This window comes from Sciurus vulgaris, assembly GCF_902686455.1.
Source record: "Sciurus vulgaris genome assembly, chromosome: 16".
Lineage (NCBI taxonomy): Eukaryota > Metazoa > Chordata > Mammalia > Rodentia > Sciuridae > Sciurus > Sciurus vulgaris.
Genome location: NC_136477.1, coordinates 42,907,999 through 42,934,384, shown reverse-complemented (window position 1 = coordinate 42,934,384; position 26,386 = coordinate 42,907,999). Strand labels below are relative to the sequence as shown.

General features: G+C 36.3%; 1 long non-coding RNA gene across 1 annotated transcript; it reads right to left on the bottom strand.

Annotated features, from left to right (window-relative positions):
• On the bottom strand, window positions 1-25,399 carry LOC306646542. Its single transcript, XR_013759871.1, has 3 exons — window positions 25,246-25,399; window positions 3,725-3,871; window positions 1-255 (listed from the first exon to the last, which is right to left on the bottom strand). It is a non-coding gene; the product is annotated as an uncharacterized lncRNA (long non-coding RNA).
• Between the last annotated feature and the right edge of the window lie 987 nt (window positions 25,400-26,386).

Genomic DNA, 26,386 nt, shown 5'->3' with positions numbered 1-26,386 from the left:
TTCAGTGGAAAGAAATTCAAAGTCATATTTCCAGGGATATATAGACAGGGAGAATTGGGGTTATTTCCTTTCCAATCTTCTAAAAAATATTCTCCTCCAAAAATCCAAGTGCCCACATCATGTAAGATCTTTTGCATACATTCTTATTTTTTCCCCCAAGGCTGTCAATTTCCCCAGCAAGGAAGCACATCTAATTTTTCCACGATTTCTTCCACAAATCATGTATTTTCACGAATAACTTCAAATGATTATTTCCTAAAAAAAAAAAGAAATCCACTATGATCATCAACACGAACCTTCCAATTTCTATGCCATCATTTTCAAGTCGCACAAACACTCCTGAATATGATGAACATTCATTTGACATTCCTAAGCTGGCTTACATTAATTTTAGTTCCCCACTGAATTTCAAACAGGAGCCTCCACATTGACATTAAAAAATATTAACATTTGCAGTGGCAGTGCAATCTGCTGAGGCGACGATTGTTGCTCTGACTCTCCACATCTTTCCCCTTGTTCTTTTTTTAGAAAGAGCAAAGCGGAGGGATTTGGCAGGGCAATTCAAACTGCCACTCAGAGCAGCTCCGGAGAAGGAAGGCTAGCAGGGACCATATTGCCTTCTAACTGGCAGCAAATTTTTCGTTCAAGGTCTTTCTGCAAAAAAAAAAAGAAAGAAAGAAAAAACGCTGCCTGGGTTCCTCGTCCTATTGACGTCTATCCTGTGTGTTGGAGATAACTTCTCAGCCTTAAATCAGTCGCTACCTTGAATTTTTCTGAATGCTTCTGAGGAAGCTTCTCTTTAATTTATTCTTTGGCTCCAAACAAGATATCCCCACTCTGTGGTCACAATAATGCAGTCAGTGAAAACAATCCAAGCTTCTGATTGAGGTATAGGGGAATCGGTTTGTTCATAATATATAGATTTTTAAATCAATCCCTTTGTGCCCTTTATGGACAAGGCAAAGTGCAATACAGAGAATTTCCTTCTGAAGCTATTTTCCATCCCTTTCAGCCTTGCTCATTTTTATCATGTTCCATCACCATTATTACCCATTATATTTATATCTGTGTTTAGCAGGCAGACTTGCTTGGTGTCTATAAAGGTGTAATGAGCAATTTGGGTTAATGATTTTCTGCAGCTGTTCAAAACAGTTGGTACTAACGTCATCGTTTATGCCTTCCAAAAGAAATCTGAGAAAGGCATCAGATGTGGACCAAATTGACTTTGCCTGTTGAATGGAGGAAGTAGAAGCACGGTGGGGGTGGGGGTGTGTGAAATAACAGTTCATGCATCTTTCATTTCTCGCTGAATAGATGCTAGCAGTGGAGAGTTTCTCATTAAAGAATCTTTGGCATTGGGAGAAAAAAACTGGGTTCGCAGATTCTATTCAGCAGCTCATTAGATATGTGACTTTGAGCAATTAGTTTAACTTCTCTGAGACTCAGTTCTGTTCTCAGAGAAACTGGGAATCCTGACTACCCCATAGGATGGTTTCAGGATAAAGAGAGAGAAGCTCATGAAAGCATACTAGGCAGATAGGTACTGCTACTAGGATAAATTTTTAGTTGTGTTTTCCTTAGATTATGGTACCCCAAAACAAATCCAAAAGTTTCTCCACATACATAAAGGGCATTGGATCCCTCTTGGTTTTCTCAGTGCATTATCTGTTTAAGGGCCCCTCCTGCTGATGTTAGTTCACATTCCCAGTCTTTCCCTTCATCAGTTCCCAGCTTGCCTTAGCATTATGGAAACAGTGCAACTTAATGACTATTTTATATTGTGTGGGTGATCTTCATACTTTAGGAATCCAGAACTTGATGGGAAAGTCATTTAAATTTGGCAGCCTGTACATTCACACAGGGACAGTTTTAGACAAAACTTTGAAAGAGAAATTTATTCTGAATTTCTTTGTAGCCCCAATCACCCCTCTCAAATATACCTGCAGCGAGTGGATTTTTCAATACCTCTCCTCCCCTTTCCCTTCCCTTTATTAGATTCTGTGTCCTGAACCTTGCTTGTTTTCCTTAACACCACAATTTGATCCATGCCATCATCAGTGGTGTAAACCATGCCTACCCATCGCTAATTGACGTCTGTAGTCCAAAGCCAAGCATAGATTGGGCCTGTAATCACTGTGTGTTAAACGGATGGACACAACTGTAAGGAGACAGCCAATCTGCTCAGTTAATTGGAGCTAAAGGGTTAATTAGCGTAAATGATTTCATGGATTGTGTCTCCCAGACTTCAAATTTGCCTTCTGGCTGGCACCTTACAATGTCATAATCGGTGAAGGTGGCAGATGGTAGGAAAGCTTTATAACCCTGGGGCAGGCCTTGAGGGTGGGTGAGGTGGGCGGATATTTCGGGACATGTAAACCTGCTGTGCTGTTCACATAGTTTTGTAAGGGCTGACTGCACATACTAGTATTTCTGTAGTTGAGGAGATGGAAATTATTGCCACCTACCATCATCCACAAAGTTGCTTAGAGCATTTTTAATGCCACAATTTTATAAATGCTCTGAAAACTAATGACTAATATTTATTGAGCCCCAATTGTGGTGAACAATGTGAAAGGGTTTGATGTATTTAACTTTATTTAATCCTAATAAACAATCCTATATGTAGGTGCTATTTTTAATTTCTCATTTATGAATGGAGACACTAAAATACAAAGATATTAAATTGTATATGAAGTTATAACCAGTGAGGGGAAAAGTCAAGAATGAAACCCAGAGATTTTGCTCCAGGTTCCCTGTTAACTACCACACTATGGTGAATAAGGGCACAGAAGACCTGTATATTTTAGGAGATGCTAAATTAGACATTTTCTGGAGATTTGGAGAGGCCAGAGTGAACAATAAATAGTTGTGGTAATTTATGGAAATTATGGAAAACAGACTGAGGCCACATGAATTGGGAGTGCTGAAGTATATACTTCATTGTAGATAGTACCTGGAATTATTGCAGGTAATTCCTTAGAGGCAGCAGCTCTGTATTCTGAAGGGCAAGAAAGTCAGGACATACATAAAACATTGTGGGTGTGCTGTAGAGTTATTTTAGGCAAATTTCACAATCGGGCAAACTGATGATAACCTCATGAAAACAAAGAGTTTGACAGGATATATACTAAAATGAAATGTAGACGCTGAACCCTAAGGAGTTGGCTGAGGGAGTTTTCTCAGTTGGGGCAAAGATTCCCCTCAAGAAGTAATTCTTGGTCTAACCCAGATCACACATAAATGATCAGCAGAGCCCCACGTTCTTTGGTAGTGAATATGAATGACTACACTCTGTTTTACCTAAAGGATGATATCAGTTACTATGTCTGGTAATGAATCTCTCTAAAACTTACTGGTTTAAAAAGACTAAAATAATTTATTATCTTTCACATTTTCTCTGAGTGAGAAGTTCAGGAGCAACTCAGCTGGGTAGTTCCAAGTGTGCAGTTTCTCATGTGATTATAATCTGACCATGGCCAGGACTAAGGTCCTCTCACTTCTTTAGTCCTTGTCTGGTGTGTGGATTGGAAAGATACCTGGAGGATACCAGGGCATGCTAGGGCCATGTTGAACTACCTCTTGAGCTCCAGTTGTGAAAAATTCAGGAATTATATGAGCTGAGTTTTTAACTGTTGATAGGTTGAAGTTGACCATACTGGGAATACTTACTCCACAGAAATCAGTAAATGCTATAAATCAGGACTTTTGGAGAGAACTGCTTTACCTGTTTAACACTTGAATCAGAATACTGGATGCTCCTTGTACATCTCTTTTGATCCTCTTGTAGCTTCTTGTTGCAATATCTCCATCATGGTGGCTTCAGATGGCTAGACTGTTTACATATCAATTCAGGGCTTCCATGGCACATGTCCTGAGAGAGCAAGGAGAAACTGTGTGGCTTTTTATGACGTAATCCTGGAAGTTAGCATTGTTTCTGTTTTATTCTCAGGCCCCTCCAGATTTGAAAAGAGGGAACATAGATCCCATCTCTCAATGGAGGAGTGTATCATAACATTGTTAAGAACAGTATGTGATTGGGAGGCCTTGTTGCAGCTCTTGAAAAAGACAACTGTCACAAGACTTTTTTCTTCTTTAACTTTTGAAACATGATTATACAAGTAATGTTCATTGTAACAAATTATACAGGAAGAAATTGAGAGTCACCTGATATTACTCTACTGTGAGATAAGTAGAATTATTGTTTTGCTAACCATCTATTTGTAAATCTCTTTAAATGTCTAGATAGATGTAATTTTGAAGGAATTAGAATATGAGATTTTAAAGATACATATGATTACATTTAGGGTCCATCTGGATAATCTAGAATGATCGCTCTATTTTGAGATCTTTAACTCAATCACATCTGCAAAGATCCTTTTTCCATTAAACTAACATTTATGGATTCTAGGTATTAGGATCTGATATATGGTGGCAATTATCTATCCTACTACAAGATCTTTTTCTTTTTAATGTTAATAATATTGTACAATATGGAAGTCACAGTTAATTCACACATTCCCCCATTTGTTGGCCATTTATTCTGCTACCTAAAACAAAGTTATAAAAAGTTATAAAAATAATAACTACCATAGAATTTATCTAGTTTTGCTTCCATTTACTTTTTAAAAAATTCAACTACCTATGTATCTATTTATAATTTCCATGCATATACAAGGTTGCATATATTTGTGTGTATATATGTACATGAGTGTTTTTTACACAGTAGAAAAGCTGTGTGTGTATTAGGGACAGTTTTACAATTTAGTTTTACTAAACAAATTATCCTGGAGAATCTTTATAGCTGCATATATAAATCATATAGATCTACCATAGCCTGTTAACTAATTATCTATTAATGACTATTTAGATTGTTTCTGTTTTTTCCAATTATAAAAATTGCTACAATGTATATTTAAATATGTATCTTTACATAATTAAGCCGTATATCCTTGAAATAAATTTCTAGTCATGCAAATGTTAGGTTAGAGATGTGGATATTTTAAATGCCAACAGATATTACCAATTTTTCTTTAAAAAATTAAAAGTAAAATATTAAAACCATTTTGTTAGACTCATAGATTCAACTGTAATGAAATGAGATTGTTTCTAGAGCTGATGAAGATGCATCAGCTTTAAAGATAGTCACTAGAGGATTAATAAGAGCTCTTGAAGCAGAGAAGTTAGTAAGGGAGAGATTCTTTTTTTCCTTTTGACTGGTGTTGGGGATCAACCCCCATGGCCTTGCAAATACAAGGCAAGCACTCTACCAACTGAGCTACATCCCCACCAAGGGAGACATTCTTTGGAGAGACATGGAAGGAGGAAAGGAACAAAGATGTGGAAACATGGGAGGCCTTCAGGGAATGGATTTGTGATTTTGAAGAAGAAAATTTGGTATTAAGAGATACTATTGCTTTAATCACATTTAGTAAATACTTGGTAAGAATTTGGCTAGAAGCACAAACTTCCATTAGATTTAAGTTCCTCAGGGCAGGTAAAACTTACTGCTATAGGAAACATTTTCTAACTTAGTGGTTTAACAAAATATGAACTTAGATGTCTCTCTTATTGTCAAGTAGGGAATTTTGTTTTACCCAGTCCTTCAAGGATCCAGCCTTCTTTTATGTTAGAGCCCCAGAGTCTTTAATCCGTTGTCACAAGATTGCTCAGATGTCATTCAGTCAACAGATGGGTGAAGGAACCTGACAGGCACTCTCAGCTGCCTATGTACTTACCTATTGCTGCCTTACAAATTATGCCCAGCAACATCAATATGGTTTTGACCAAATCATAGGCATTGAAGATGTCAGGGGGAAATATAAAAATTCCTAGAATTAAATGTAAATTGAAACACAATGTATTAGGACCTACAGGATACAGCAAAAGCAGTACTATGAGGGAAGTTTATAGCAATGAGTGTCTACATTAAAAAAACAGAACAAAATCTTAAATAAATAACTTATGGATGCATTTTAAGACTTTGGGGAAAAAAGAACAAACTAACTCCCAAATTAATAGAATGAAAGAAATAATTAACAAACAAAATAGCACATGCTTAGCTAAATTAACCAAAAGACAGATACAAAGAACTTAAAATTAGAGATGAAAAAGATATTACAGTAGATATCACTGAAATTCATAAGATCATTAGGGAATATTATGAAAAACTATATGCCAACAAATTAGAAAATCTAGAAGAAGTAGAATTTCTAGATATATATGACCTGCCAAAGCTGAACCAAGAGAATATAAAAACTTCTTTTATCGATTCATCATTTAATAGCATGCTATTTGGTCTCCAGGTATTGAAGTAGCTTCTATTTTTTATTTTATCATTGATTTCTAGTTTCATTCCATTATGATCTGATAGAGTACAGAGTAGTATTTCTATTTGTTTTGTATTTGCTGAGAGTTGCTTTGTGGCATAACATATGGTCTATTTTAGAGAAGGATTCATGTGCTGCTGAGAAGAAAATGTATTCGATCAATGATGGATGAAGTACTCTCTTTATGTCTGTTAAGTCTAAATCATTGATTATATTATTTAATTCTGTAGTGTCTGTGTTTAGTTTTTATTTGGAAGATCTATCCAGTGGTGAAAGAGCTATGTTAAAGTCACCTAGTATATTATGTTATAGTCTATTTGATTCTTAAAATTGAAAAGGGTTTGTTTGATGTATGTAGAAGCTTCATTGTTTGGGACATATATATTTACAATTGTTATATCTTGTTGATGTATGATTCCCTTAAGTAGTATGAAATGTCCTTCTTTGTCCCTTCTTACTAACTTTGGTTTTAAGTCCATTTTGTCTGATATGAGGATGGAAACCCCTACTTATTTATGCAGTCTATGTGAGTGATATGTTTTTTCCCAACACTTCACCTTCAGTCTGTTGACATCTTTTCCTAGGAGGTGAATCCCTTGAAGACATCATATTGTTGGGTCTTTTTTAAAAAATTTTTAATCCAATCTACCAGTTTGTGTCTTTTGATTGATGAGTTTAGGTCATTAGCATTCAGGGTTATTATTGAGCATACAAAAACGTATTAAAAAGATAGTGCACCATGATCAAGTGGGTTTCATACCAGGGAGGCAAGGTTGGTTCAACATCAGGAAATCAATAAATGTAATGCACCATATCAATAGACTTAAAGTCAAGAATCACATGATTATTTCAATAGATGCAGAAAAAGCATTTGATAAAATACAGCACCCCTTCATGCTCAAAACACTAGAAAAAATAGGGATAGTGGGAACATTCCTTAACATTGTAAAGGCCATCTATGCTAAGCCCATGGCTAATATCATTTTAAATGGTGAAAAACTGAAAGCATTCCCCCTAAAAACTGGAACAAGGCAGGGATGCCCTCTTTCACCACTTCTATTCAATATCGTCCTTGAAACTCTAGCCAGAGCAATTAGACAGACCAATGAAATTAAAGGGATACGAATAGGAAAAGAAGAACTCAAACTATCCCTATTTGCGGATGATATGATTATATACTTAGAGGAACCAGGAAATTCCACCAGGAAACTTTTAGAACTCATAAGTGAATTCAGTAAAGTAGCGGGATATAAGATCAATGCACATAAATCTAATGCATTTTTATACATAAGTGATGAATCTTCAGAAAGAATAATCAGGAAAACTACCCCATTCACAATAGCCTCGAAAAAAATAAAATACTTGGGAATCAATCTCACAAAAGAGGTGAAAGACCTCTACAATGAGAACTACAGAACACTAAAGAAAGAAATGAAAGAAAACCTTAGAAGATGGAAAGATCTCCCATGTTCTTGAAGAGGCAGAATTAATATTGTCAAAATGGCCATACTACCTAAAGTGCTATACAGATTCAATGCAATTCCAATTAAAATCCCAATGACGTACCTTACAGAAATAGAGCAATCAATTATGAAATTCATCTGGAAGAATAAGAAACCAGGAATGGCTAAAGCAATCCTTAGCAGAAAGAGCGAAGCAGGGGGTATCGCAATATTATTGAGATACGACTTGCATTCCTGGTCATTTTGGTTTATTTTTAGTTTTTGACTTGACTTAGCTTCTCCTTTGATTGACCTTTCATTTAGTGTAGTTCCTCCCTTTGCTGGTCTTCACTTTTTTTTTCTTTCCATTTCCTCATCTTGGAATATTATGCTGAGAATGTTCTATAATATGGGTTTTCAGTTGTGAATTCTTTTAACATTTTTTTTTTTATCATGGAAGGTTTTTATTTCATCTTCAAATCTGAAGCTTAATTTTACTGGATATAAAATTCTCAGTTGACATCCATTTTCTTTCAGAACTTGGTATGTTATTCTAGTACCTCTTGGCATTGAGGGTCTAGGTTGAGAAATTGGCTGAAATCTGAATTGGTTTCCCCTATATGTAATTTGATTTTTTCTCTCACAGCTTTTAAAATTTTTTCCTTATTCTGTATGTTAGTCATTTTCATTACAATGTGCCTTGATGTGGGTCTGCTACATTTGGTACATTTGGGGTCCTGTAAGCCTCTTGTAGTTGATTTTCCATTACATTCTTTATATTTAGGAAGTTTTCTGATATTATGTCATTGAAAAGATTGTTCATCCCTTTGGTTTGTATCTCCATACCTCCATCTATTCTGATAAATCTTAAATTTGGTCTTTTCATGTTATCCCATATTTCTTAGAAGTTCTGTTTATGGTTTCTTACTATCTTCTCTGTGCAGTCAACTTTATTTTCAAGAGTATATCTTTTGTCTTCATTGTCTGAGATAGGTTCTGTCTTCCAAGTGGTCTAGTCTGTTGGTGAAACTTTCTATTGAATTTTTAATTTGCTTTATCATTGCCTTTATTTCAAGGATTTATGCTTGATTCCTTTTCATGAGCTCTTCCTATTTATTGAAATGGTCTTTCACTTCCTGTATTTTCTCTCCAATACCATCTTTTATTTCAAAGATCAATCTGTGTATTTTCTAAACTCCTTCTCTGACATGTCTTCTACTGTGTTGTCTATGGATTCTATCGTTGGAACATCTGGGTTCGTTTGAGGTACTTTGTTCCCTTGTTTTTTCACATTGTTTTTGTGTCTTCTCATCTAGCAGTATGGAATTGAGGCAATACAGATTCTGCCTTGTAGTCTTATAGTGTCCTGAAGGCTTCCAGTTTAAGGAGGAGACCAATATTAACAACACTTGATGCAAACAATATATCACCTTAAACCAAATGACTCCTATTAAGGCATTTACGGTTTTGTCACAATAAACAGAAGTGAAGTTTTCAATTATTATCTACAATATAAACTGTATGTTTGCTAAAAGAGTTTACATTTCAAATGCTGGACAAGGAATAGAAGTAGTGTAAGATGTAATGTTTATGAAGGAGAAGGAGAGAAGATAGAGATAAAAATTTATAGTAAAAGTGAGGGAGGAGTTAATAAATGTTGGCTGTTAGTATGAGAAAAGTGAGAGAGAAAATCCAAGGAGACAGATTGGTGAGAGAAAAAATACATGCCAATTTTTTAAAAAAGTAAAAATATAAGAATATCCAAGAAAACCATAATATACTATTCAGACATCCCATTCCTCAATAAATTGATGCATGGAAAAATACTTGAATTCAAATATTGTAGATGTGTGAGAGAGAGAGTGGGGAAAAAAAAGGAAAGTCTCAACAGAAAATTGAATGATTGCTTTTATTGGCTTTCAAAAATTTTCTCAGCTTCCCTTCTCTGTGGGATTGTCTGAAGTTTGATGTTAGCTCCAGTTAACTGAGTGCTGGACTGGTTGGGTGGGTGAGCTGATAGCAAGATGCCCTCATACCTTCTTCCAGTCTTCCCACTCATTGTAGCTGGCCCCTTCTGTCCTTGCATACTTCAGGACTAACTGAATTGAAGAGAGCCCAGATTCTTCAACCTGTGCTCCCCCTGGGAACTGCCCCTACTCTCCAGCTTTCCACAGACTTGCCAGACCCAGACTGGCCCATGAAAACCCAGCTGCAATCTGATGGACCTGGGCTTCAGCTTCCCTAGGCCCTGCCTTGCTTCAGTTCCAAGATCTCAATGCCCTTTCAACTTGCAGAGACCACCAGGGATGCACCCACACAAAGGAGCAACCCTGAAAAGAGGCAGCCAGGTGGCAGCCACTACCAAATGGAGGAGAAAGACCTCAGGTGCAACCAGACCTCCAGGTACCCCAATATATCTTCAGGCTCTGGCCTGTGTCCCCAGAACAAGGTGGCCACACTCTGAGATGGTGGTGGTGGTGGTAGCAAACCTGAAGGTCCTGGCTAGTATCCCAAGATGGTGGTGACTGTGTGTAACCAAACCTGTGACAGTGGACTTCCAGGCAACAGTGGACAGCAGGTGATCTGATGGCAGTCTGTGGGCAGTCTGCAGGCTATCAGCAGACAACCAATGGGTGGAACTTGGGTGGTGGGTGATGGGTGGGTGAAAGGTAGGTAATGGGCAGGCAAGAGACAGGCAAATGGAGGATAATAGGCAGCAGTCAGTGAGGGATCTGCACTCAAAGGCAGGCAATATGCTGGTAGAGGGCAGGTGATTGGCAGATGAATAGGGAGTAAACCGAAGGGGATCACTGGGCAGTGATGACTGCCTCACAGAAAAACAGTATTTCCTCTGCTTGAATCCTGAGTCATGGAGCAACGAGGAATGCGGTTTCCCTGTAGTCTACCATCTTGGATGGTTGATGTTAGGTTTTTTTTGAGTTCTTTATGTATTCTCAATATTAATCCTATCAGATGAGTAGTTAGCAAATATTTTCTCCCACTCAGTAGATTATCTTTTGACTGTTGATTGTTTCCTTTGTTGTGCAAAAGCTTTTTAATCTGATATAATACCATTGTCAATTTTTACTTTTGTTTCCTGAGCTAATGAAGTCCTACTGAGGAAATTGTTGCTTATGCCAATATCTTGAGGTGTTTTTCCAATGTTTTATTCTAGAAAATTCAAAGTTCAGATCTCATATTGAGGTCTTTGATTCATTTTGAGTTGATTTTTTTTTTTTTGTACAGAGTATGTGACAGGGATCTACTTTTAATCTTCTATGTAAGGACATCCAGTTTACCTAGTACCATTTTTTGAAGAGGCTGTCTTTTCCTCCAACATGTTTTTGGTGTCTTTGCTGAGGGTCAGTTTTCTGAAGATGTCTGGGTTTATTTCTGGGTCCTGTATTCCATTGATCTGTGTGTCCATTTTTGTGCCAGTATTATGTTGTTTTTGTTACTGAAAGCACCCAGAAACCACTCTGGATGTGGGAACTCATGCAAGAGATTATATTAATGTGCACGGGGTGAGAGAGAGAGAAAGAGAGAGAGAGAGAGAGAGAGAGAGAGAGAGAGAAAGAGAGAGAGAGAGAGAGAGAGAGAGAGAGAGAGAGCAAGAGAGGGAGCAAGAGTGGGGGTAGAGAGAGAGTGAATGGCAGGGAACTATTCTTAAGTAGTAGAATTTCACTGGCTAATAATAACGGACCAATGATTGACTAGGAAGTTCGGGGACTAACAATCTGGGTTGTAAAGTGGTGTCAGGGAGGCAGAATAATGGCGGAAGCAAAATAGCAAATCTGATGCCAATAGTTACTGTGGTTCTGTAGTATGTTTTGAAATCAGGTATCATGACGTCTCTAGCAGTGTTCTCTTTTGCTCAGAATTACTTGGGGTATTTGGAATCTCTTGTATTTCCACATAATATTTAGAATTTTTTTTTCTAGTTCTGTGAAGAATGTCCTTGGTTTTTTGATAGGGGTTCATTTGACTCTGTAGATGACTTTGGGTACTATGGCCATTTTAACAATATTTATTGCCCCAATCCATGAATATTGGAGGTCTTTCCATATTCTAGTGTCTTCTTCAGTTCTTCAGTAGTTTTAAATTTTCATTGTAGAAGTCTTTCTCCTCTGGTCACGCATATTCCTATTATTTTATCTTACATTTTTAGACTATTATAAGTGGGAGTGCTATTCTGATTTCTTTCTCACTGAGTTTATTATTGATGGACAGAAAAGTTATGGATTTGGGTATGTTTTCTTTTGCATACTGCAGAATTTATCAGTTCTAAAAGTCTTCTTGTGGAGTCTTTAGGTTTTTGTAAGTATAGAATCACCATCTGCAAACAAGAATAATTTAACTTCCTCCTTTACTATTTGTATCTCTTTTATTTCTTTCTCTTACCCAATTGCTCTTGCTAAAATTTCAAGTACTATATGGAAAAGGAGTGGTGAGAGTAGACTCCTATGTCTCATTCCTGATTGTACAGGAAATGCTTTCAGTATTCCCCCATTTGGTATGATATTGACTCTGGGTTTGTCATATATCATCTTTATTCTGTAGAGGTTTATTCCTTTGATACCTAATTCATTCATGGCTTTTATCATGAGGAGATGTTGAGTTTTATGGCAGACTTTTTTCAGCATCTGTTGAGATGGTCATGTTACTTTTATCCTTGATTTTATTTATGTGCTCTATTACCTTTATTTGCATATGTTGAATCATCCTTACATCCATAGAATGAAGGTAACTTGATCATGGTGTTTGATCTTTTTAATGTGCTGTGAATTTGATTTGCAAGTATTTTACAAGGATTTTACTTTTATGTTTATCAAGGATACTGTTCTATAGTTTCCATCATTTGTTGTATTTTTATGAGACTTCAGTACCAGGAAAAATACTAGATTCTAATAAAGAGTGTGGAAGGGGCTTCTTTCCTTTATATTTTTATGGACTAGTTTGAGGAACATTGGTTTAGTTCTTCTTTAAAATTGGTAAAATTTAGTCATGAATCCATCCAGTCCTGGGCATTTCTTTGTCAGGAGTCTTTTTAAAACTGCTTCAATCTTATTGCTTGTTATTAATCTATTTAAGTTTTTATATCCTCTTGGTTCAGCTTTGGTAGGTCATATGTATCTAGAAATTCTTCCACTTCTTCTAGATTTTCTAATTTGTTGGCATATAGTTTTTCATGATATTCCCTAATGATCTTATGAATTTCAGTGGTATCGGTTGTAATAATCTCCTTTTTCATCTCTAATTTTATTTATTTGAGTTCTTTATCTCTTTCTTTTGGTTAATTTAACTAAGCATTTGTCAATTTTGTTTGTTAATTATTTTTTTCATTCTATTAATTTGGGGCTTAGTTTGTTCATTTTTCTCTGAAGTCTTAAAATGCATCCATAGGTTATTTACTTGAGATCTTGTTCTCTCTTTTTTAATGTAGACACCCATTGCTATATACTTCCCTCATAGTATTGCTCTTGCTGTATCCCATAAGTTCTGGTATGTTGTGTTTCCATTTACATTTAAATCTAGGAATTTTTAAATTTCCCCTTGACTTCTTCAATGCCTAGGGTTTGTTCAAAACTGTTTTGATATTGTTCAATATCTGTGTATTTGTACAACTTCAGAAGTTTTTCTTGCTGTTGATTTCTGGTTTCCTTTCATTATGATCTGATAAGTTGCAAGAAATTATTTCAATTTTTGGTGCTTGTTTATACTAGGTTAGTGGCCTAATATATGATCCATTTTGTAAAACGCTCTATGTGAAGATGAAAAGAGTAGGTATTCTTCAACTGTTGAAGGAACTGATCTATAGATGTCTGTTAATCTATAACAAGATCTCATTTGATCTACAGTGTTAATTTAACTTCACTGTTTCTTTGTTAAATTTTGTCTGGATGATCTATCTATTGGTGAGATTGGGATGTTCAAATCACCCACTATTATTCCATTAGGGCATTTATCTCCCTTCATATCCAGCAGTGTTTGTTTTATATAATTGGGCATTCCAACATTTGGTGATATATTTACAATAATTATTATTCTTAATGGATTTTTTATCAATATGTAGACCCTCTTTATAACTTCTGACTGATTTTGGCTATAAGATTTTTGTTTTGTTTTGTTTTGTTTTCATGTGACTATAGCTACTCCTACTTGCTTCTGGAATCCATGTGGTTGGAAGAATATTTTATACTCTTTAACTTTCAATCAGTGATGTCTGATTGCCAGGTAGGTGCGTTTATTGCAGACCTCTAATTGTTGGGCCTTTTCTAAATCCAATCAGCCAGTCTGTATCATTTAACTGGAGAATTAGAACCATTTAATTCTGGGTTATTATAGAAAGGTATGTGCTAGTTCTTTCATTTCATTGTTATTCTTCTGGCTGTTTTGAATATCTATGTTCATTTCTTTCTCTTTTGTTCATCGTAGAGGTTTGATAACCGACTCAATCAATACTGTTTGATTTTTTTCCTAATTATCATTTGCTTACCTACTCTTTGAGTGAGACTTATTCTTTTCCTTGATCTCATGATCGTATTTATTTTGCTTCCTATTCTGGGTGTAGGTTTCCTGGCACCTCTGTGTTGCTCCCTTGGAGGGAAGGGAGTATCTATGGGGTAGCAATTATCTGTGCTGGGGTAGGGGTTGGCAGCAGGCTCCACACAATCCACTGCCCATGACTTGCAACTTATGTCCCACGTAACACACACACACACACACACACACACACACACACACACACACACACACACACACACAGCTGCTGTTAATTTGAAATCCTACAACTGAGTTCCCAAGCTGTTGGTCATAAGGTGGAAGCTTCCTGGGTTTCCTTTCTTATTACAGATTGTATTCTCCCTGCCTAGAATTCTCAGTGGGTTTGCTTCAATGACTGTCCCCTGGGGCCAAACTGGGTCTTAAGGCATATGTTCACTGAATAAGCGAATCAGTGTTACTGCGGGCCCTCAAAGTTGCAAAATGTAGGGGCCTTTGACTCCCAAAGTGATAAGCTCCCACAAGTCCTTCTCAAGGTGTCTCTCTGGTATAGCCCTGAAAAATGTAGAGATCTTATCCAGAACTCATTTTCAATGCAGATTCCAGGTCTACTGTCTGTTCAGACCACACTTTTACACAGTGCTAAATTCTGTGCTAGGGATGCTCACTTGGCCTCTCCCTCACTCACCTGAACCCCTGACCTCTGCCATGCTGATGCACAATCAGTGCTGGGGTGCTCTGTCTCACCATCTGTTCTACTGTCCAAGGTCTTGGGGTTTCTCCAAGTCTCTGATCATTCACAATTAACTTCAACATTCTCCAATAGTCACCCACCTCAATAAGCAGCTGCTCTCCACTGCTTTTGATTCTATCTCATGGAGAGGCAAGTAAATGCTGGGTGACTCTGATCTGCCATCTTCTACACTTCATTTTTAAAAGTATGGAAGAAAACTTTAATTCTCATCTTACAAACAAATCCTCACTGCATATCAAAGTTTTTCTTTCTGTTTATAGATCTACCACTATACATCTGTATGAGTTTTAGGAAGGCATTTGAACTTTCTAAGTCCTACTTAGTTTTATAAAGGATATACAATCTTTAAATTCCTTTCAGTTTTTGAATTCAATGATTTAATGAATAAAGTTAGAAAATCAGAAAATAAATATACTCAGAAAATAAAATCAGAAAATAAATTCAAATATGTTCAATTAATGAATACATTTAAAATTTTTGACTCTAATTGAACAACTGCTGTCAGGGTCTTAAGCCCTCTTGCTCTTCTCGACCAGCAACAAGGGAAGGGGACACTCCTCAACAAGGTCAGACCGGGATAGGTAGGGCGGACTGACCACCCGCTCCCAGCCCTCCAGGGGGAGGACAATCAGACTGTCAGGGAGACCCGTCACAGCAGGAACTCGTTTATTGAGGAAATCACACAACTTTTACATAGGGTGGGGGCTAGGCGGCAACCAATCAGCTTAAAGATCAGCAAGGCATGGAGGATTCATGCAGGTGAGAGTCCCATAGGACTATATGGCAAGCACTAGCCGATCACTTCGTGGAACTGTTGTTAACCAATCCCTAACGGTGGCCAGGTTTATCGTCATTAACCTTTGAAACCGCCTTTGAGCCTTGATCTTGCTCACCCGCCAGGGAGTAAGGAGTCAGCCTGAGTTAGTTAACGTGTCATTAGTCCCAACAAACTGCCTTGAAATAAAATTTCTGTTTTCCTCCCTTATTGTCACGTGGAAAATTTTTGGTAGTCTGATGCAACAAATATTTCATCATGCTCACATGTTCTGCATGTCAGAAATTTAAATAGGGTTCCATAGAGATAGCTTTTCTCTGTAATACAATAGTTGGGAACTGTCCTGGTGCCTTGGGATTCTTAAAATCTGGTCACTGGTTTCCATGAAACAGTACACCTTGAGAAAGGCCAGAAAGGCAGGGTGCTAAACAATAAATCTGAAATGTGACTTTTGAATGTTTGTCCTTGGAAGACATATGACATCACTTTCATTATATTTGATTGGCTGAAGCAGAAACAGTCCTGCTCAAAATCAAAGGAAGACCCCATTCTTAATGGGGAAACAGTGTCAGCGAATGTGGTGCTGTTTTAAAACTGCCACAGTTTAAACAATCTGCTATGAAATGTCTTCCCTTCTAAAATGCACTTGAATGTTGAATGGTTGGGTGTCGGGGAAATGCAACAGATTAGAACATTTAGTAATTCTTTAGAGGAATAAAACAGGATATTTAATAATACTTCTAGTAATAGAAACTTTTATAGTAGTCCATTTTATAGTAGTTCATTGCTCTGGCATCTTAGTCTGTTAAAATGTAATGTAACTAGGCAATTATTATGGTTGGTCAAAACAGAGAGAGGTTAGTACGTATTGTCTTGAACAGTTCATTTATTTATTTTACTGGCCCCCTAAGAGGACATTTGATTTTTTTTTTTCTGGACTTTGTAACATACATAGGACCTTTATATATAATATATCATTTTGTTTCATTTTTGTGATAACATTGCAAACATAAGAATTACTAAACCTACTTAACAACGAGGAAACTTGAGTTTAGAGGATGTACCTCTTGTTCAAGCTTACCTTCCACCTGAAATTGAGTTAATTTAATGGCAAGTTTAGTGTTTTTTCAGTTAGGATGCTTTGAGAAACTGAAAATAAAATTCAAAGTGGTTGTTTAAAAATAAGTAAAAATATTTCTTAAAAAATAAGTGAAAATATTTCAGATGCATCAAAATGTCCAGAAGTGGATAAGCTTCAGAGTTGGTTAATTCAGAATTCTAGTGGCATCTTCAAGGACTGGTTTCTTTCCATCTGTTTTCTTTGCTGTTCTTAACTTATTGGCTTGGTCACTAAGGGCAACCCAAATCACAGAACAGCCCTACTATTAAACATGACATCTCCAGCAGGGTTGTTTCCTCAATGATGATCTCTTTTTAATATCAATAAAACCTTTCCCAAGAAAGGCACGTTTGATGAATCTGGCTGGGGAGATGGGCAGACACAGAAAATAATACTTATCATAAAGTGCTAAGGCAGAGACATGTACAAAGGACCATAAGGAACAGACGTTGAGGTGCCAGTTTTATAGAAGACAGATGGAATCCATGAAAAACTCCCCGTGGAATTCCCAAAGAATCAGTAACAGTTCAGCAGATAGCTCTGGGGCCTGGGTTAGGGTTTCCTAAAGGAGAACATAGCTTTTGCAAAGGCAGGGAGGGAATGGGTGCAGGAAGGTAGAATTTGCAAAGGCAGGGAGGGAATGGGTAGCACTTTTGGTCTCCTGCTATGGAAGTGATTGAGAGTCACAAGGGTATGAGAGTAGGTATGAGAGTAGCTGGAGCGTGTGATAAAAGAGGTGGTAAGGAGGGCCGGATGATGTGGCTTACCCTGGGTAAAAGAAGGTCAGCATGTTTTCTTTATTTTGTGGGGGAGGGGGAGAGGAGGGGACATGGAAAGGAAATAGAGGTGTCTTGAGTCCTCATTACTTAGAGATAGGCATTAGGAGATATGAAAGTGTTCCCTTCAGTTACTTCTGGGCTCGTTAACTGGAAAACACTTGTTGGTGCCCATGGTGGTGGTTTATGACTCACAAAATGAAGTAAACATTGAACACCTCTGCTTCCGGGTATGCAATATTGACAGAAATAGAAATAGAATTATTGTAGAAAATAAAGGAATATATAGTTAAACATCTGTGTTTTATCTGTTTTCTCTCGGCCAGCCCTGAAGTGAGTCCTATGAGAGGCACGTTGTGACAGAACTCTGCTCATGTTGTGGGCATCCTGGAGCCATGTCAATGTGGCCTCAGGAAAGTATGTTGATGGTAGAATCACATGATAGATATTCCAGAGACTGAGGAAGAAAATTTCTTCAAGAAGGCCAACGTGGACATACAGTTTATGATACCTTACTCTTGCATAATGTACACATCATTCTCTTTATTTCCACTGTAATAGTAAAAAAAATATTTTAATGATTAGTGTGTGTTATACAATTCCAGAACAAATGAAGAAGGAAGTGATCTAAATTGAGTGCAAAGTCACTGTGACTGTTATAGTCTCAAAAGCAAGTCTATGAGACACCATCCCATGTTTTGAATACTAGAATTAGTAAAAGGAAAAGGATAATTTTTTAAAATGTGTGCTTCAGTTACCTTTGACTAATTATTATCATTTATCTCTTATTGTTTATATACTTCTTTCTAATAAATAAAAGAGAGAAAACACACAAAAATAATGTATCCCAATTTCCAAGTCTTTAAGTCAGAGTAGTTTGATTACTTGATATTTTAATTTTTATAGCATTTAAATGAACACAGATGTTCCAAGGCCATGCTACTCTATACCTTTAGAAGACAAAACAAAACAAATTTATTGCTAGACAAGTAGCTGTTGAAATATGCAAAAGGCATGTGGATCTGCAAATACTAGACAACAGACCTAAATAATACATGACTTTTTAAACCCTTTTTTTCTGCACTGGCCCTTTCTCACTGTTTTTAGAATATTGACCTGACGTGTTTATTCTTTACTCTTGGTTTTGTGTTTGATGGACTGCTGATCTTGTTCCCAGAATTTCTTCGCCTCTCTTGACTTAGAACATGGTTAGATATTTGTTTCTCCTTGGCTGCTGCTTCAGACTTGAGCTGTTAAAGAACATGGCAAGGATATTTCCTGACTGCACTAGGCTTCGGGACCTGTGGTTGGCCTGGAATCAGGTCTAAATGATGCTATTTCCTGCTGCTTACTTAAGTTAGTGAGAGTGGTTTTTATGTTAGTGTTTTGGCTGCTTGCCTCTGGCTTAGTCCAAGAAGCTCAGATTTCTATTTCTGCTCAATTTGTGACCTGTGTTCTCCAGAGAATCAAGATCTTCTTTGTTTTGATGAACGATTACAACATCCTTTGTGAAAGCACTCTTTCCATGCCCCATCACCTCCAATGTTTGAAATGTTTCCCTTGTTTAAGTGGGTGACTCTGGCTACAGTCAGTAACAACATCACTTTACATCTGTGATATCTCCACTCTGCTCCTTCTCTTTATGTGGGTGGCCACTCTAAACTATGCTTAGTCTTTTGGTCTAATACTGTCCAGAATTTCTGTTTTTGCTGGCAATTTCTAAAAGATAGAATGTATACATTGAACATTAGAGATCAACATGCCAAGTACACTTATTTTTTATTTATTTATTTTTTATTTTTTTATTTATTTTTTTTAAATAAAAATTTTACCGTATGTAAATTTATGGTTACACAAATGGTATGCCTTTATGCCATGTACAACATGTATCCCATTTGTTTACAATAAAAAAAATTAAAAAAAGATCATTAATTACACTCTTGAAGATTTTTTACTTAACATTTCATTGTATTAACCATGAAATGATGTAATCAATACCAAAGAAAAAACATGCAAAAAGACTCTGTGAACAATAAAGATTCAGATTCAGTCTCAGGAAAAAAAAAAAAAAAAAACTAAAAGTGTGTAACTGTACTCTCATAAAGATATATAGACCAATTGAACAGATTCATAAATAAACCCTGGCACTTATTAATTATTGGTTACAACTCAAATTCTGCTCCGAGTGCTTGAGTAATAATACATCCATTCAAAAAAGACTTCATGAACCAAGATGGTGCCAAGCTGGCATTGTAGTAGGTTTTAAGGATGGTAAGAGGAGTAAGGTAATGTCCTGGCTGTTGAAGATTTCACAGTTTGGTGTTAAGGTGACAAAAACTCAGAGACAGTAACAGCCCAATGTGTCCTATGCTATCAGAATTAGGCATTGTCTTTGCCATTAAGGAGTATAACTTAGTGAAGAGAGAAATAATCAAGAGGATATGTCTATAGAATGGTGCCTAAAACATAATGAACAATTAATGCTTAGTTGAATTAATGAGTATGGTATGATGTATTGGTGTGTAGTGGTGCAAGAGCAAGTTTCTAGGTATATGTGATAGGCATGTTTATTCCTGCTGTCATCTATTCTCCCATTTTTAGGGATTCCACTGGAAGGCTTATTCTTTCTTTTTCTCATCCCATAGAATTTGTGTGCGACTGTCCCCATTCTTAATTTCAGTACTAATCGGTATATTCCATATCCCTGGCATGTCATGAGCACATGACCCTAGACTGAACAATGAGTCAGTCCCTGAACTTTCACTGAAGTTAAGAGATATATTTATTTTTCCACTGGGATATGTGGGAGGAGGAGTCAGAACTAGTTTCCTAAATCCATCTTCACACATGAAGAAAGAGACTAACTAAGATTCGGCCAATAACCAGAGAGATGGGAAGACCAAAACTGAATCCTGAAAACCTCACTGAGACTGTGAAGCTAGTTCTTTCCTTACCTCACAGATGTGTGAACCTCTAATTTGTCATTTTGAAGTAAGCTTGAGTATGTTTTCTGTCTGTAACTTCCAAAAAGAAAAGTTCTGCTTGATATATATAAGAAATTCAAAGGCAAGATCATCTAACTCTGCTTAGGAGAAGATTTTAAGAAGTATATCTCTAGCTGAGAGTGGAGGATGAATAGAAGTTGACCAGATAGATAAGAAGGAAAGGGCTTGCCACACAAACCAATCAGTAGTGGTGAAGCACAAAAGTGAAAAAAGGTCAACGCTGTATTATTTCTGATCCATACAATAGAAGAGGCTGTTACCTCTCCAATGCCTTATGCCTTAGGTGTTTTTTCTTCCATTGATAAAATGATGTTTCTATAAATGAAATGAAAATATATTAAATTTTTACAAAAATTGACTAATAACTCTCAAGAGGACACAAGTGGAATTGGTAGTGGGTATATTATGAATTAGAATACTTTTTAAATAGAAGTTACTCAAAACTTGAGAAGTGCTAGTCTAAAACACAAGAGCATGTGTTGGACACTTAAATCCGTTTGGATATAGCGGTTCTAGGATTGATTAGCTAGCTCAACAATGCCATCAGGGCCTAATTTCCTTCTGTCTTCCCACTCTGCCATTCTCTTGAAGTTAGCTTTGGACCTCAAGATTTTTGCTTCAAGATTTACAAGTGGTTACTATACTTCCAGACATTGACTTGTAATCTATGTTAACCAAAATAAGGAGACACTGAAGGAAACAGAAGAGCATTCTCATGTTTGCCTCTCTTTCCTTTTTATCATGGAGGATAGCATGCACAGAAACCCCCCTGTCTCCAGTGTACTCTTCCTTCTGGTCATTGGTCAGGACTAGGTGGCACACTGTTATTTTAGGGAAATGGGATTATTACTGTTTTAGAGAACTGGGACTGCTCTGATGGCATAGACCAATTGTAGTTCACTTCTTAGAGCTGAGAATATTGTCATTCAAAATGAAATCAAAATTCTGTTAGCTAACAAAGAATATTTGCTACAAAGGAAATAAGCAGGGTTTTGTGGAAAGGTTTTTCTGGATGAGGTGTCAAAATAAATACATCTCCTTTATTGGTTACAAGCTACTTCTCCTAGAGAACTGCTTTTCACAGTCAATATTTTATAGGATAGTTTAAAACCAGCACCACTCTTGGCAAAACCTATCTGAATCTGGCAAAATAAACTTTAAAATTTGAAAATACTTCATCTTTTACCAGTGAGTTAAACATGTTTTTTAGGGTACTCACTTCCCAAAGCAGAGTAGAAAACTACATCAATAATAAAATTCTAAGAGTTAACAATGAGTAATGGCATTATATATCTGTTTATTGGCTTTGCCTATCAGGACACATCTATATAAATTTGTCTTATTTCATCTACACAACCACATCTAAGTGGTAGTTTTTTTTTTTTTCCTTCAGTTTATCAATGAATAAGTTGAGATACAGAAAGTTTAAATTACTTTCCAAAGCTACACTGTAAGTCAGGGAAAGATCCAGGTCTGGAAAGAACTTCTTACACTTGTGACCTTTATGTGATTTTTCCAAAGCCTACAGATGCCAAATATATTCTTTGCTCTATTTTTCCAACAACCTTCCTCCAGCAGGCTCAAGGTGATATCCATAAATACAGAGCTATAGAAATATTTCTTCAACTAGGGTCAGTGATGATTTTAGTGTCTTGATGGCAAACACAGAAATTATGTCACTTTGTTGACCCTCTGAGTCCAGTGATGGGACTTTGTCTTTTTGAGCACCTGATATCAGAGACACCCTGCACATTAATTTGCAGTAGAATTGTAATGAGTTGTGAGGGGTATGATAGAAATATTTATAGTATAGTGAGAAAAGCCATTAGATGTAGGTCAGAAAATTTAAGTTTGTATTTGTGCTGTTCTTTTACTGAGTGACTTGGAAAAATTGCTTGGCTTCTATCAGGCTTAGTTTCCTAGACCATTATATGGGGATGCTGCTGCTGGTGGTAGTGGTGAGGAGAAGGATTTTTTTTTTTTTTTTTTGAAGTACAGGTTTGCTGTGAGTTTGAAAAATTTGCAAATAGATTGTCAAATGACTTATATTTTTCCATTGTATTATTTCATTCTTAATATCTTATTCTTGACTTCATGAATTTGAATCCAGTTTTGATTTTGTATATGCCAGACCATATGTGTGTGGTACTCCTCCAAAAGCTGTATTTGGGAGAAAAGTTCTCATACACTTTTTTTTTAAATCCAGTTCTCCTGGTTTGGTTAACTTATGCTCTTTCAACCTTGGCACTATTGACATTTTGGACCGGATAATTCTTCATTGTATGGACTTTGCTGTGCATTGCAGATGTTTTTCTGTATCCCTAGCCTCTGTCCACTAGAAATCAGCAGCCCTCTCCTTTTCTGCCCATCAGAATTGTGCTGGTTTAAAAAGTCTCCAGATATTGCCACATGTTCCCAGGTGGAAAGGTGGGCAAAATTGCCTCCAGATGAAAAGCATTGGTTTAACTTTATGATCCGTATTTTCCTCTCCCAGAATCAGAAGACTTGTATTTGCTTAATTCAACTTCAATAATGTAAAATACATGGTTCATCTGAACAGTGTTTGGTTAAAAATAATGAATGAATCTTTTAAATAATTTCATAATTCAAGACACTGTGAAATTATGCACATTGTGGTTTTGGAAGTAAAATGTAATTGAGTTTTAAAGGAACTAATCATATTTTTCCAATCAGAGAAGCTCAAACAATTTATGTCAGAAAAATTTTCTTTAAAGGAATCTGCACTTCAGTTAGCACAGTTTACAAATGTAATTTTTTTTTTACATTTCAAGAATGAAATTGACCTTATGTAGATTTCACTAACATGACAGATGACATTAAACCATGACCACTTCTATTTGTACTAAAGATGAGATTATGACAAGGAAGACATTTAAGTGACATATACATCTAATCTTAAAAAAATTTTAAATTAAAATTAGTGTGAGTTTAGTAATAAAATTGTACTTGAAAATCTAGGTGTCTTAAAAAGAGACATATATGATCTACAGTATTCATGAGAGAAAAAATAAAGAGGTTTAGTAGTCACCTTGACTCTTGAGGAGTGAAGCAATTTTAGTACTAAAGACTTAAACTCCCCTTGCCACAGATTTGAAAAATTCATTGTTTAGCATGTTAAGTAGGCCCACTCTTTTGATATATTTGAGGCCTGTATAAGTGACATTTGAGTTGTTATTGAAAAACCTTTCCTCCTCCAATTTTATACAATAGGAAAAAATTCTGTTTGATATCAAGTATGCCAAAAGAGCCAAAGGAAGTGACTATAGAATGATTCACTTTCTTTATTTATATGCTCTGACCAGAAAGGACCATTTATGATCAAAGGCCATAATGAAAACTGTTAAAACATATATATGAGTATTTTGAAATAGATGGCCAGTAGGACTGTGTGCGGGAGGGTTTGGATATGGGTACCTTGATCTGTTGACTTAGGGCTATTTCTAGATAACTTGCTCTAAAATATTATTGTCATATCACCAGCTTATGACTGTGGTTCTGGCCCCAATTACAAAAAAAGAAGTAATTCATGATTATGTTTCTGCAATCCATTCTTTTTCCCCTCAGACTTCCACAAATAGGGCAATTTTCTTCTGATAACCTTCTAGGTATGAGGTAGGGGATAGTATGCATGGAAAAGTGTAGGGAAAAGTAAACAGATGATAATTTTAATCTTCAAGCAAACCTGAATGGTATTTTGAGGGACTGGGCTCTTTTCACTCACAAATCTTCCATTCTTAGGGTTTTCTAAGCCCCCCTCCCTCTTATTTCCTTGCATGTATACCTCAGCTAGTTGAAACACATTGACATACTTTATTTCCATAGATGAGTTTCTCTATTATGAAAACTTGCACAGTTCATGTGTTTAGCTTTCTCAGGAACTGGAGCTTATGAAAGAACCCCGTGGATTTTTGGCAGGCCACTTAATTTTTCCCAACCATTGATTCTTTTAGCTCCCTCTTACAATCAGAAATAAAAATGATCATGGATCACTGGTTGGAGGTGAAAACAAGGTAGACCTGTGAGGGCAAGTCACTGAAGGCTTTTAAAGTAGTTCTGTTGCTTTCAGTTTCATTAACAAATAAGGTTACTTTCTCCTCTCTTGGTGGTGAATGTGAAAGGATTACAGTGTGTTTTGGAATACCTGCTAAGCAGTTATTACCATTGTCCAGGTGTGAGAGATAATCCAGGTAAGGGAATGGGAGGAATAAAAAGAGAAAGTGTGAAATCAAAGATGGCACATAATTTTTTACTTCATCAACAATAGGATGGGTCATGGGGCCAAATAACCCTGTGAAGGAGTAAAGTTTAAAAGGAGAAATTTAGAGCTTGAATTTTAGACGTATTACTTTTGACAAGCCTATAAAATATGAAAGGTGTGCAGTTTTCATATGCTGGAACTCAGGGCATAGAATTATTGCAGTGTGACATGGCAATATTCTCACTCCCATGTAACTTTTTATTACTCTTTTTGTGAATGAGAGCTTTTAGAAAGAAAAGTTGGCCCTTTAATTCAACCTTCCTTTACCTTTCTGCTCACATAAGCAGCATCGAAAATGGAAATCCTTCTCTGGTTGGCATCGGTGCTCATGTTCCACTGACGATAGCAATATGTTTGTCTTCATGGTAAATGGGATGTCAACCTGGTTTCTCAGATCAGAAGGCTCCTTCATAGTTTAATCTCGTTGCTAAAAAAAGATTAATGGGAAATGTCATATGGATACTCCTAGGCTAAAAATCCAATAATTTCATTTTAATCAGTTGCATATTATTGGCAACAGTGAATCATAACTTTTCTTGCTTTTCAAAGATACCATGACCTTGTGCATCTGTATAGAGTGATTAAAAAAATGGATCTATTTAGTCCATTTTAAAAGAACTATTGATAGTCTCTTTCTCAAGAGAACTTTGGTGCCTTTAAATTATCACAAACTGTCACACAGTAAACTAAAACAAAGGAAAACAACTATACTTAAGAAATTGTCTAAGAATCAGACAGAGCTTTGCACAACCTAGTGGGTGTCTGTGACTACACAATGCCTATTAAAGTGCAGGTAAAGAAACCTGCTCTTTACCACATGTGTTGCCTTCTCAAAATCCAATTTGTATTTCTGTAGGTGGAATCTCACGTTGATGCCTCAATATGAAGTCCTAATTTACTTTGGATAATTTGGAAATGAAATTGAAGAATGCTATTTGCTAACAAATAATTTCACACAGCAAGATTTATTTTGCATAATATATTTTTATGAGAATTTCAAAATTCAGAAGAGAAGATATTCAGCACTTTCCACTGCATATGTCACCTCTGCATATTTTCTTTAGTGTGTTTGGAGGTCCTTAAGCTTGAGAGCATCATGATTGTAAAAATAATTTTAACATTCTTTGAAACAATGCAAAGAAAAAAGGAACAATCAACCTATTGTCAGAATGCATAATCACATGGTTCAGGTTAGAGAAACAAAAGGATCTAGATGGTCAAGCATTCTGAAAGTGTCTTAGAATTAAACTAAGCATTGCATTGTTCAATCAGCAAGTGTTCATGTGTTTTAAACAAGTGACACAATCTCACTATTTTGATATATACTGTTTGAAACTCTGTCTCCTTTTTATCATGGAAAAGAATCTGATATCTTTGGATAGAAAGATTTCACAATTTAACAAAAATA